Below are 12774 nucleotides of genomic sequence, written 5' to 3' on the forward strand. Positions count from 1 at the left end.
TTTATGAAAGCACCCGAATGTCCATTGAGAAAGCACAACGACTATACCATTTAGCTAAGCTAAGAATGACGGGAATAATCAAGTCAATAAACGTTGGGTAGTTAGTTAGATAGAATATAGTTCATATACTGGCAAGTTTGATGTATAAGTAGCCAACTAACGTTAGGTAGCTAGTTAACATACCGGTACATACTGCTGTAATAACATGCTAGCAAATAGTCAGCCAAAATGACGTGTAAAGTAACTTATTTGAAAAGTAATTATTTTATTACATTGCTCAACATTTTGTTAACATTTGTCATAATTAGTTAAAGCAATGAATTTGTATCGGCTCTCGTTGGACTTCGGCTACATATTTTCTGCAATTTTCTTCAAATCTGAAAACGATGTGAAGCCACGCCCATTTCCTGAAGAATTGCATTATGGGCCCTAACGTACTGCGTGTTTACGTCATATTATGGCGAATTTAGTACGACATCCGGGAGGTTTTGGCATACTAACTATATCATACTATGACCAATAAGCACACTATATACTCAATTAACATCACAAATAGTACGGTTAGTATGAGTATTCTAACACAGCTAATGACTTATCAACAGCTCTAACAATTTGACCCCCACAGGAAAATCTACACTGGCAGTTATAGAAAGACCCATTTACTATATAACCATTGATTCTTGAAGAATATAACTTAGAAATGCCTGAAATGTTTCAACTGTATTACCCCATCAGAAACCAAAACATAAGCTTGAAAAACGCCACTGTTTGTAAACAAGCACTGTATAGCCTTGAAATCTGGTTAAAACTATAATTTTGACCTTATGGCCAGCCAGTCCTTGTATTCAGAGTGTAGTGAATTCAGGGGGTAGTCCTGAGCTGAACTCAAACCTGGGTCCAGCGACTGTCAAGTCAACAGCTTATAACTGTTACGCCAAGATGTCTGAACTTCTTGACGAGGTCGCTAGGTGTTGGGTTACGGTTGCTACAATAGCTTTCTCTATGAATTTCAGAGTGGTTACAATTCTCCAGCCCCCATCCCTCAGCTGTTTACCAAACCAAGTCTCTGGGCAGCCATTTTGTTTCTGTTTAAAAACTAGGTTGTCCCTTTAAACAAGCCACACAATCAACCAATTAATCTGCAGTTCAAACAATAACAAAGCTGTAATTCCACCACTGATTTGGCAATAAAATGATGATGGGGCTGGAGAAATGTAACTACTCTCAAATTCATAGACGGACCTATGGATGCAAGGACTGACCATCCATGATATCAACATAGTTTTAACCATGTTTTGAGTGTGAGTGTTTACAGTGTTTGTTTATCATTTAAATTGTTTCTAAACATTGGAGTATAAAAAGCTTATTTGGGGTTCTGATGGGGTACAACAGTTGAACTAAGCTCATGAGGCATGTGTTATATTCTTCAAGACTCAATGGCCATAAATAAATAATTTAAAAGTCAAAATATTGATGTAGCTATTGAATATTTCCCCTCTAACACCACACATCAGTTCAACAACAACATCATCTTTATCAGGAGGAGAGTAGCTTAGTGAACTCATGGTCGGAGATGTTAGCTAGCTAGGCTAATGCTAACTTAACCAGCCCGCTAGCTGACTAATAACAACAACACCGTAAATATGAAATTAAATCGGATAACTAACTAGACGACAGAAGTGGGTTTAAAACACAGTGGCTAATATACACTAAAGCATCTAAAGAGCTTTATTGTTCGGCTATTTTGTCTAGCAAGCTACCGTGGTGTCTGAATAACTGTTGAAAGAAGCGTTCCGTCCACTACATTATACGTCACACCAACAGCATTACCTTAAATTCCCACACCGCCATCTGCTGACTGGAGTGGGTAACGCAGTTGAGTAAAATGTTTATTTTAATTTTCAGACAAAAGGTTAAAGTATAGGAAGCATTCGTTTTTACTCGCTAGTGTAACAACACAGTGTGGTTAAAGACGTAGTAAGCTAGTTGTAGTCACGATATGGTTCCCTATAAGTACAAACAGTTATGTTTTTGCGTTGTTACATATTTCTTGACTTATTTCCGGATATCTTCTAAACTACCCACAATGCACTATGTGCTACAGGGTTTGTATGCTAGCTCGGTATCTAGCTCCAGCTTGTAAACGTCAGCCACACCTCATGCTTTCATATACTGTGTGGTTGTGTTATCTAGTGGGAACGCATTAGCACGGTAGACTCTGCTGCCTTGTTGTCAGTAGGGATGTTACTTTTGATACCGGAGCTACGACGCCTGCGTCCAAATCGCTAAGCAGTAAACTTCAAAGCAGTGTACCGATGCCTGTATCACTTTATCAGCAGCACGTCATCAATGGCGTCTGAAGCTTCATTTCATCAAACAACCACCTGATTGGTTTGGTATTGGGCTTGAAGATCCCACCCAATGTGTTCTCTAATCTCATAAAACATTTCAGTGTCTTTATTCTCCCAAGGGGAGGGTGCTGGAGTATTGAAAACATGGGTGGCAATAATTCAGACCCCTACCTTTTGAGAATTACATGTTAAACTAAATATCTTTCTCTGAGCTATTGTATTAGTATAAAATCATTTCCCTGTATTTTTGACACAATATAGCTCAGTATTTGAATTTTTTTTATAGAGTCGTTTTTGCTCATCTTTATCAAGAGTGTCAACAATTTTGTCCCCCACTGTACCTCCATACTGCTGCTACATGGTGTAACAATACATCATGTAGATGTATATAATGAACAGACTAGGTCTATACTGCTCCTACATGGTGTAACAATACATCATGTAGATGTATATAATGAACAGACTAGGTCTATACTGCTCCTACATGGTGTAACAATACATCAGGTGGGGCTTTAAGGCGATGCTAGTGTGACGTATAATGTAGTGGACGGAACGCTTCTTTCAACAGCAGCAACAGGGAATTTGTAGATCAGTCAATCGGCAGTCGCTTGCAATGTCGAACAAGCCATTCCTCCATACAGAATCTCTCCAGGTCCTTGATTTATTTAGTCTGTCTTATGGACTGCCCTGATCAATTCAAACCACAGGTTTTCAATGGAGTTCAAGTCCGAAGACTGAGATGGCCATTGAAAATGTTGATTTTGTGCCCAATTAACCATTTCTTTGTGGATGTTGATGTGTCTTGCTGGAAGATCCACTTATGGCCAAGTTTCAGCCTCCTAGCAGAGAGGTAACCAGGTTTTGGGCTAAAATATCCTGGTAGTGGGTAAAGTTTATTTATTTATTTTATACAGTAATTTTTGCTCATCTTTATCAAGGATATCAATAACTAGGTGCTTATTTTGATATCTAGTTATTTGACCGAATCAGAAATACAGATGTGGAGTAGATGTAGAGTTTGTTTTAAATTCTCAGAAAAAAATCTGAACTAATCAAACAACACTTGTTGCTCTTTATACGTGTTGATATAATATTCATATTTAATGGAGAGGAAAAAAACGTTTCCCTAAACTGCTTTATAATATTATAATTCAATGAAGAAGAAAAATAGTTTTCCCTCCTCAACTGCGTTTCCTCCCTCCAGACAGCAGATGGCGATATGTGTCTTTCAGGCGATGTTTCTAGTGTGACGTATAATCTAGTGGACGGAACGCTTCTTCAACAACTGCAGCCACCTCGGTAGCTCGCTAGCCGACAAAGTCGGAACATTCAAGTTCTTTAGACAATTTCGTGGTTTATTTGTCACTATGATTTAAACATACTTATGTGGAAACAACTAGCTACCCCATTTAATGTAATATTTACGTTGTAAGTCAACTAGCTGGCTGGTTAAGTTAGCATTAGCCTAGCTAGCTAACATCCCCGACCATGAGTTCACTAAGCTACTCTCCTCCTGTTAAAGAAGAGGAGGTCTGTTGGACGGAGAAAGAAGCTCTGGTGAAAGAGGAGGAGGAGGAGGAGGCTGTTACAATACAAAAACAAGTAGAGGGTGAGGCTGTTACCGTGAAAAAAGAAGAGAAAGACGTTACAGTGAAAGAAGAGGAAGACGCCTTCAGAGTGAAAGAGGAGGAGGATGTTACAGTAAAAGAAGAGGAGGATGCAGTTTATGGAGTGAAAGATGAAGAGGGGGAGATTACTGTCACATTAGAGGAGGACGAAGAAGAGAAGACTGGAGAACTGATTAACACCAGTAAATACAGTGAGTACTATCTAATAAAACAGGGACATTGATCTGATTAACACCAGTAAATACAGTGAGTACTATCTAATAAAACAGGGACATTGATCTGATTAACACCAGTAAATACAGTGAGTACTATCTAATAAAACAGGGACATTGATCTGATTAACACCAGTAAATACAGTGAGTACTATCTAATAAAACAGGGACATTGATCTGATTAACACCAGTAAATACAGTGAGTACTATCTAATAAAACAGGGACATTGATCTGATTAACACCAGTAAATACAGTGAGTACTATCTAATGAAACAGGGACATTGATCTGATTAACACCAGTAAATACAGTGAGTACTATCTAATAAAACAGGGACATTGATCTGATTAACACCAGTAAATACAGTGAGTACTATCTAATAAAACAGGGACATTGATCTGATTAACACCAGTAAATACAGTGAGTACTATCTAATAAAACAGGGACATTGATCTGATTAACACCAGTAAATACAGTGAGTACTATCTTATAAAACAGGGACATTGATCTGATTAACACCAGTAAATACAGTGAGTACTATCTAATAAAACAGGGACATTGATCTGATTAACACCCGTAAATACAGTGAGTACTATCTAATAAAACAGGGACATTGATCTGATTAACACCAGTAAATACAGTGAGTACTATCTAATAAAACAGGGACATTGATCTGATTAACACCAGTAAATACAGTGAGTACTATCTAATAAAACAGGGACATTGATCTGATTAACACCAGTAAATACAGTGAGTACTATCTAATAAAACAGGGACATTGATCTGATTAACACCAGTAAATACAGTGAGTACTATCTAATAAAACAGGGACATTGATCTGATTAACACCAGTAAATACAGTGAGTACTATCTAATAAAACAGGGACATTGATCTGATTAACACCAGTAAATACAGTGAGTACTATCTAATAAAACAGGGACATTGATCTGATTAACACCAGTAAATACAGTGAGTACTATCTAATAAAACAGGGACATTGATCTGATTAACACCAGTAAATACAGTGAGTACTATCTAATAAAACAGGGACATTGATCTGATTAACACCAGTAAATACAGTGAGTACTATCTAATAAAACAGGGGCATTGATCTGATTAACACCAGTAAATACAGTGAGTACTATCTAATATAACAGGGACATTGATCTGATTAACACCAGTAAATACAGTGAGTACTATCTAATAAAACAGGGACATTGATCTGATTAACACCAGTAAATACAGTGAGTACTATCTAATAAAACAGGGACATTGATCTGATTAACACCAGTAAATACAGTGAGTACTATCTAATAAAACAGGGACATTGATCTGATTAACACCAGTAAATACAGTGAGTACTATCTTATAAAACAGGGACACAAACTCTGCAGTTGTTGAACTAATGTGTGATTTTTAAAAGAGCATTCTACACTTGAATATGTTTTTGTACTGTATGAATTGTCCTTGACGCCCTCCAGTGATTTTGTAAAAAACTTTTCCCGTTGAAAAGTGATATAATAATAAATGAAAACAACTTAACTTTATTGACAACACCCAAATGGATACTGTCATTAACGCGGTTCTTCAACAATTACACATAATACTTAATACTGTAGCTGTTTAGTTACAGTCACATGTTCAACTATCATCAGCTGATCCAGGAAATCATTTTCTGAATGACAGTCACATGACAAACATCACGACATGCAACAACAACCAAAGTGCTTCTTCATTCATTACTCTGGTAAAGACAGTTATGCCGTGCTCCACGTTGGATCCAACATCCCTAACAAATTGATGTTTATAATGTGTTATTGTCTGGTTGATTTACAGTAGGGTCTCGTTAGTCTGTTTGGATACAGAGATACTTCGCTCATAATGTGTAGAGAACTATTCCTTGATGGATAGGCTATTGTACAACACACAGAGCTATTTTCCTTTATTCAGGACATTTAGAATGACAACACATTAAAGAGTAGCCTAGTGGGATTATTCACAAAATTATCTGGTGATCAGGTTATGAAATGTCACGACAGACATTTTAGTTTCCATGTTTCACTTGAAATATTTAATATATAGTCTTAGGTCTATGTTGTTGTTAGGTGAAGTTATGGGTCCTACAGTAGGTCTATGTTGTTGTTAGGTGATGTTATGGGTCCTACAGTAGGTCTATGTTGTTGTTAGGTGAAGTTATGGGTCCAACAGTAGGTCTATGTTGTTGTTAGGTGAAGTTATGGGTCCTACAGTAGGTCTATGTTGTTATTAGGTGATGTTATGGGTCCTACAGCAGGTCTATGTTGTTGTTAGGTGAAGCTATGGGCCAATTTGTTAAACACTTGGTGTACAAACCCTTATTGTCAGCTTGATGGCAAAGCTAGCCAAAGAGCATTTTACTAGTTGAAGTGTTTTTTTTAAGTATAAAGCAGTTGATTTGCGACAATAACACAAACATATTAAGCAGGTGATTCAAGCGAGTCTTACAGTTATAATCCAAAGTAATGTGAAATGCACTCATATGCAACCTGTAAATGGAGGCTATTTTTACTGTCAGCCTATGAGAACTCCCCTGAGTTTCCCCCACGGTGGTGAATTAGTGAATAGACACAGAGCTTAATGTGAGTTTCCTTGAGTAGCACTCCTGATCTTGCGCTCTAATATTCAGAATGCTTTGTGAAAAACTAAAATCTTTGTTCACTATTTTTGCTCCATGCAGATATTCTACATCCATAACTAGTGGTTTCCTCATTACCAGATATACTACATCCATAACTAGTGGTTTCCTCAATTTCCAGATATACTACATCCATAACTAGTGGTTTCCTCATTACCAGATATACTACATCCATAACTAGTGGTTTCCTCAATTTCCAGATATACTACATCCATAACTAGTGGTTTCCTCGTTACCAGATATACTACATCCATAACTAGTGGTTTCCTCATTACCAGATATACTACATCCATAACTAGTGGTTTCCTCATTACCAGATATACTACATCCATAACTAGTGGTTTCCTCATTACCAGATATACTACATCCATAACTAGTGGTTTCCTCATTAGCAGGGAGGAGTTTCTGTAATCAAATTGTGTGTGCTTTGCCCTCGTGCTGAAAGGACCTATATTGGAGACCAAAAGTCATCTGGCACACTGCTTAGAGTTACAACAACTTTAATAACTTATTTGTAGTTACTACTAATGTGAAAACAAGACTAAATATGACTTGTTGCTAACTTGACTGTCTTAATTGTCAAATAATTTAACAGATATGAATTGTTGTACAACTTCACGGGTATGCTCTGGGCATCACCTCAAATAAACAGTCTCAGACCTGCAGACCTGCTGTTTTCAACTCTCTAGAGACAGCAGGAGCGGTAGATATACTCTCAATGATCAGCTATGAAAAGCCAACTGACATTTACTCCTGGGGTCCTGACCTGTTGCACCCTCGACAACTACTGTGATTATTGTTATTTGACCATGCTGGTCATTTATGAACAATTTAACATCTTGGCCATATTCTGTTATAATCTCCACCCGGCACAGCCAGAAGAGGACTGGCCACCCCTCATAGCCTGGTTCCTCTCTAGGTTTCTTCCTAGGTTTTGGCCTTTCTAGGGAGTTTTTCCTAGCCACCGTGCTTCTACACCTGCATTGCTCGCTGTTTGGGGTTTTAGGCTGGGTTTCTATACAGCACTTTGTGACATCAGCTGATGTAAGAAGGGCTATATAAATACATTTGATTTGATTTCTGCTGTTGTGGGCCTTTAACCGTCTGTCTGACTTTGTCATTCACACAGGAGAGAGACGTGACTATCGGGGATCCTCCTGGGAGCCTCAACAACATCATGATGCTGAAGAGGCAGAGAAAAGTCTCTCCAGATCAGAACTCCTAAAGAAACACCAGCAGAGACCCACAGGGAAGAAAACTCACTGCTGCTCTGACTGTGGGAAAAGATTCAACACTTCATCAGACCTTAAAATACATCAAAGAATTCACACTGGAGAGAAACCTTACAGCTGTGATCAATGTGGGAAGAGATTTACCAGATCTAGCTATCTCACTATACATCAGAGAATACACACAGGAGAGAAACCATATAGCTGTGATCAATGTGGAAAGAGTTTCGGTGCATCTGGCTGTCTGACAAAACACCAGAGAACACACACAGGAGAGAAACCTTATAGCTGTAGTCAATGTGGAAAGAGTTTCTGTATATCTGGCTCTCTGACTGAACACCAGAGAACACACACAGGAGAGAAATCTTATAGCTGTGATCAATGTGGGAAGAGTTTTTCTCGGCAATACAGCCTGATAGTACACCAGCGGACACACACAGGAGAGAAACCTTATAGCTGTGATCAATGTGGGAAGAGTTTTACTACATCTAGCTATCTAACTATACACCAGAGAACACACACAGGAGAGAAACTTTATAGCTGTAGTCAGTGTGGGAAGCGTTTTACTTGGCTAAACAACCTAATATCACACCAGAGAAGACACACAGGAGAGAAAGCTTATAGCTGTGACCAATGTGGAAAGAGTTTCGGTACATCTGGCTGTCTGACAAAACACAAGAGAACACACACAGGAGAGAAATCTTATAGCTGTACTCAATGTGGGAAGAGTTTTACTCATTCAACCAGCCTGATATCACACCAGAGAACACACACAGGAGAGAAACCTTATAGCTGTGGTCAATGTGGAATGAGTTTTACTCAGTCAACCAGCCTGACATCACACCAGCGGACACACACAGGAGAGAATCCTTATAGCTGTGATCAATGTAGGAAGAGTTTTACTACAGCTAGCTATCTAACTATACACCAGAGAACACACACAGGAGAGAAATCTCATAGCTGTAATCAATGTGGGAAGAGATACTCTAATAAAAAATCTCTGACTAAACATCAGAAAATACATGGAGTTGTTTCATGATATCAATGAAATAATGTAAAATGTTTTTAATATTGTGGAAGTATTTTAGTAACGTCACAATATAGAATGTTTTAACATTGTAGTAGCAGTATTTTAAGGAATGTCAGAATGTAGAACCCTAAATGTTCAGTTGATATTAGCCTCAGTGGAAAGAAAAATCCAGGCTCTGAATTGAAAGACTAATATTTATGAGATGTAACAAAAAGTGACTAACAAAAATAGAGTTGTGTTACACTTACCACGTTGGTGACCCACTGGAATCAAAATGCAACACTTCAAAATGTTTAGGTTTTCAATATATCACCAACTGTTTCTGCTTATTGGTTATTGATTTGGACACGTTAAAACTGTGTTTTGACATTGCACTATTCTCATTTAGCAAACTGTCATTGAAAAGACGTTGAAAATAAGACTATGCCCGATGTCCAATATATGTTCGCTTGTAGTTCAAAGTGAAAGTTGAAAAGATGTATTTTCGGGTCGTTCTTTCAATGACTTGAAAACAACTTAATTTCAAGGTACTTGCAGCCTATACATAAGGACGCAGTATAATAAATTGGTCTATAATAAAAAAAAATGTAACAATCTTACATCACTCCAGTATTTATTTACAACATCCAAGTGCTATATGTCTTTATTCCACTTCTGAAGAAGCAGGACTCAAATCACCTCATATTTCAAACATTCAGCCTGACAAAAGATACGTGTTTTATTATTCCATGCCTCACCCTTAAGTTAATTATTGCCAATACATATTAACAAAGGGGTGTACATTTGCTTTTCATATTTACAATTCATGTAACTTAGAAATCATAATTATTTATGCAACCAACTGACAATTTTTGGGTACAATTATATTGACATCATTATCCTGCTTTTAGAATATCAGGGTTCATTCTCAGATGTGCCAACCCAAATGTACTAGAGCATGACATTGGGGACTGGGCCCTGATCCAACAACATGCCTATCGAGATATTGCAGGAGTTTGCTCTTGAAATCAGACATGACTAATACAATTTGATTTTTGTTTGGGCTCGTTCCAAGGGGACGAGAGTTCTAGAAGCTAGTGAGTTTTAGGATTATATAGAAAGAAAAAGGAGAAAAATTATATTGTAACGACCCGGTATTGTGTTCTGTGTTTGTGGGTGTGTTATGGTTCTCATGGCTACTAGCAGGGGTTAAATATGTCAGGACAGAGGGAAAGGTTGGGGGGGTATGATGGGTAATCCCGCGGGATTTGGAAATGATAAATAGGGATTACTGTCTCATCTTCTCTCTCTTTCTGTTCGGGGCCTTGATCTGTTCCTATGGGAGTAAACATTAATTAGACTTGGTATAGTTGTGTACATTCGGCATTTAGCGGCGTGGGCTGTGGCCTGAACAATAGCCCAGTTTAGGAATAAACCTGTGTTCTGACCTGCACACCTAGAGTCCGTCTCTTTTTCCTTTATGACCCAGTTGGGTCATTACATTGGCGTCAGAAGTGCTTTCGAACTACGGGATCAAGACTAGGCGAGTTAGCTGTTTAGTATAGGCTGGGTTAGCTTTAGCGTGACTCGCATCTACGGTCATGATGCTTGGGGCGAGGCGGAAAATTAAGGAAGAGTCGGACAATGTGTCCGTTGTGGGCTCGGGGGTACCCGGTCGGGAGGGTCGGGCGGCGACTGCCGTGGAAGAACTGGAGGGCCACATGGCGGGAGTTAAATTGTCAGTCAGCAAGATGGCAGAACTGGCGGGTTTTCCTTCACGCGGCTCGAGAGCAGACGTCACGGCGACGGGGATATCGACGTCACCAGGTGCGGAAATGGCGGGGCCTGCTTATGTAAACAGAGATGGCAGCGGCCTATTGCCATTAGCCACGGTAGCGGCTAAACTGCCAAAGTTCAATGGACAAGGTAAATGGGAAGTTTTTTTCACTCAATTCGAGTTGTTGGCTAAAGCCGGGAGGTGGTCTGACGAGACGAAAGCGTTACAGCTTGCCCTGAGCCTGACAGAGGAGGCGTCGGAATGCCTGTTAACGCTAGCCCCGGAGGAGAGGGGCGACTACGGTGCGCTAGTGGAGGCATTGGGGGGTCGTTTCGGCAGCGAGGCGCAGCCCAACATGCTGCGGATTGAACTGAGTAACAAAAAGAGACTTCAGGGGGAATCATTAAAGGCGTTGGCAAGTGGTATTCTGAGCCTGACCAGGCGGGCTTATGCAACTATGCCGATTGGGGTGCAAGACGAGCTGGCACGGGACAGTTTTATGAGAGCGCTCTCTTCCACCGAACTGGGTAAGCATGTTCAGATGGCGGACCCACCATCTCTGCGGGCTGCAGTGGAGATAGCCAGGAAGAGGGAACTGATCTGGGGTGAGGGAGTGAGAGTGGAAGTCGCCAGTCAACCAGAGGTGAGAGCAGCGGTGGCTGGGGTGCCAGGGGTCACGAAACCAGAGTGGGTCGACGAGTTGGGCGGGCTAGTCAAGACTGCTTCGCTTGTCATGGAGAGGGGCTCCAGGCAGCGTCGCAGTGTCAGCTCAACTCCTATTGTCTGCTGGGGTTGTGGCCAGCCTGGCCACATTCAGCGGGAGTGTGGCAGATTCCCCCGTCACCAGGGAAACGACGGCGGGTTCTCGCGCAGGGGGCAGCGCGCACCCACCCCCCCCCCCGCCCCCAAACCCACTGTAAGCAAAAGAGGTACCCAGCAGCGCAGACAAGAGGGCGGGGACCTGCTCCCCCAGGGTGTAGCTGCCGCCGTGTTTCCTAGTCCGGTAGTTGTGGTGGGACGTACCACCGTTGGGGACTTCTGCAATGTCATCGTCAAGGTAGAGGGGTGGAATGTTTGGCCCTGGTCGACACGGGCTCTACAGTAACCCTGGTGAGACCAGACATACTACCTGTTGGGGTGCGGGTGGAGCCGACCCTTGTCCAGCTACGGACTGTCACGGGGGAGCTAGCCCCATGTTAGGGAAGTGTCAGCTATCTGTGACTGTGGGGGGGAGAACTGTGGGGTGTCTGGCGTGGGTAGCAGCGGTGCAGGACCCCTGTATACTGGGAATGGACTTTTGAAAAACTGTGGGGCTCAGTTGGACTTAGCGTCGGGCACTTTGAGGCTGTCGGGGGGCCCACAGTGGGAATGTCGCCTTCGGGAGAGCCAGCAGGGGGCAGGGCTGTCCCTCCGTCTTCCTCCAAGCTTGCAGAAACTCCACCGGTCATCCCGGCTGCTCCCTTGGTCGTTGTGCCATTCCAGCAGCTGTCTCCGGCGGCGACGGCCTTCACTCCCCATCATGGTGCAAGCACAGGCAGCTCAGTAGCCCAAAACACACTGGCTCCTTCACCCCATCAGCCCGACGGGGGGAAGGAGGAAGCTATCGACGGCGTCGAGGCTGTGTGGCTGAAGAACTGTCAGGGTCTGGATGACAGACAACAGAGACAGTTAAAGCAGCTGCTGTTGGACTTTAAAGATAGCTTCGCTTGGGGGGAAGATGAGGTAGGACAAACGCATCTAGTTCAGCACGAAATAGACACTGGGGACGCCCGACCCATTAAAATTCGGCCCCGTCGTATTCCCCTTGCCAGGAGGGAAGCAGCAGACACAGCTATTGTTGACATGTTGCGGGCTGATTTCATTGAGCCATCAGATAGCCCATGGTCCGCGCCGG

This window comes from Salmo salar, unplaced genomic scaffold, assembly GCF_905237065.1.
Source record: "Salmo salar unplaced genomic scaffold, Ssal_v3.1, whole genome shotgun sequence".
In the NCBI taxonomy this organism is placed as follows: domain Eukaryota; kingdom Metazoa; phylum Chordata; class Actinopteri; order Salmoniformes; family Salmonidae; genus Salmo; species Salmo salar.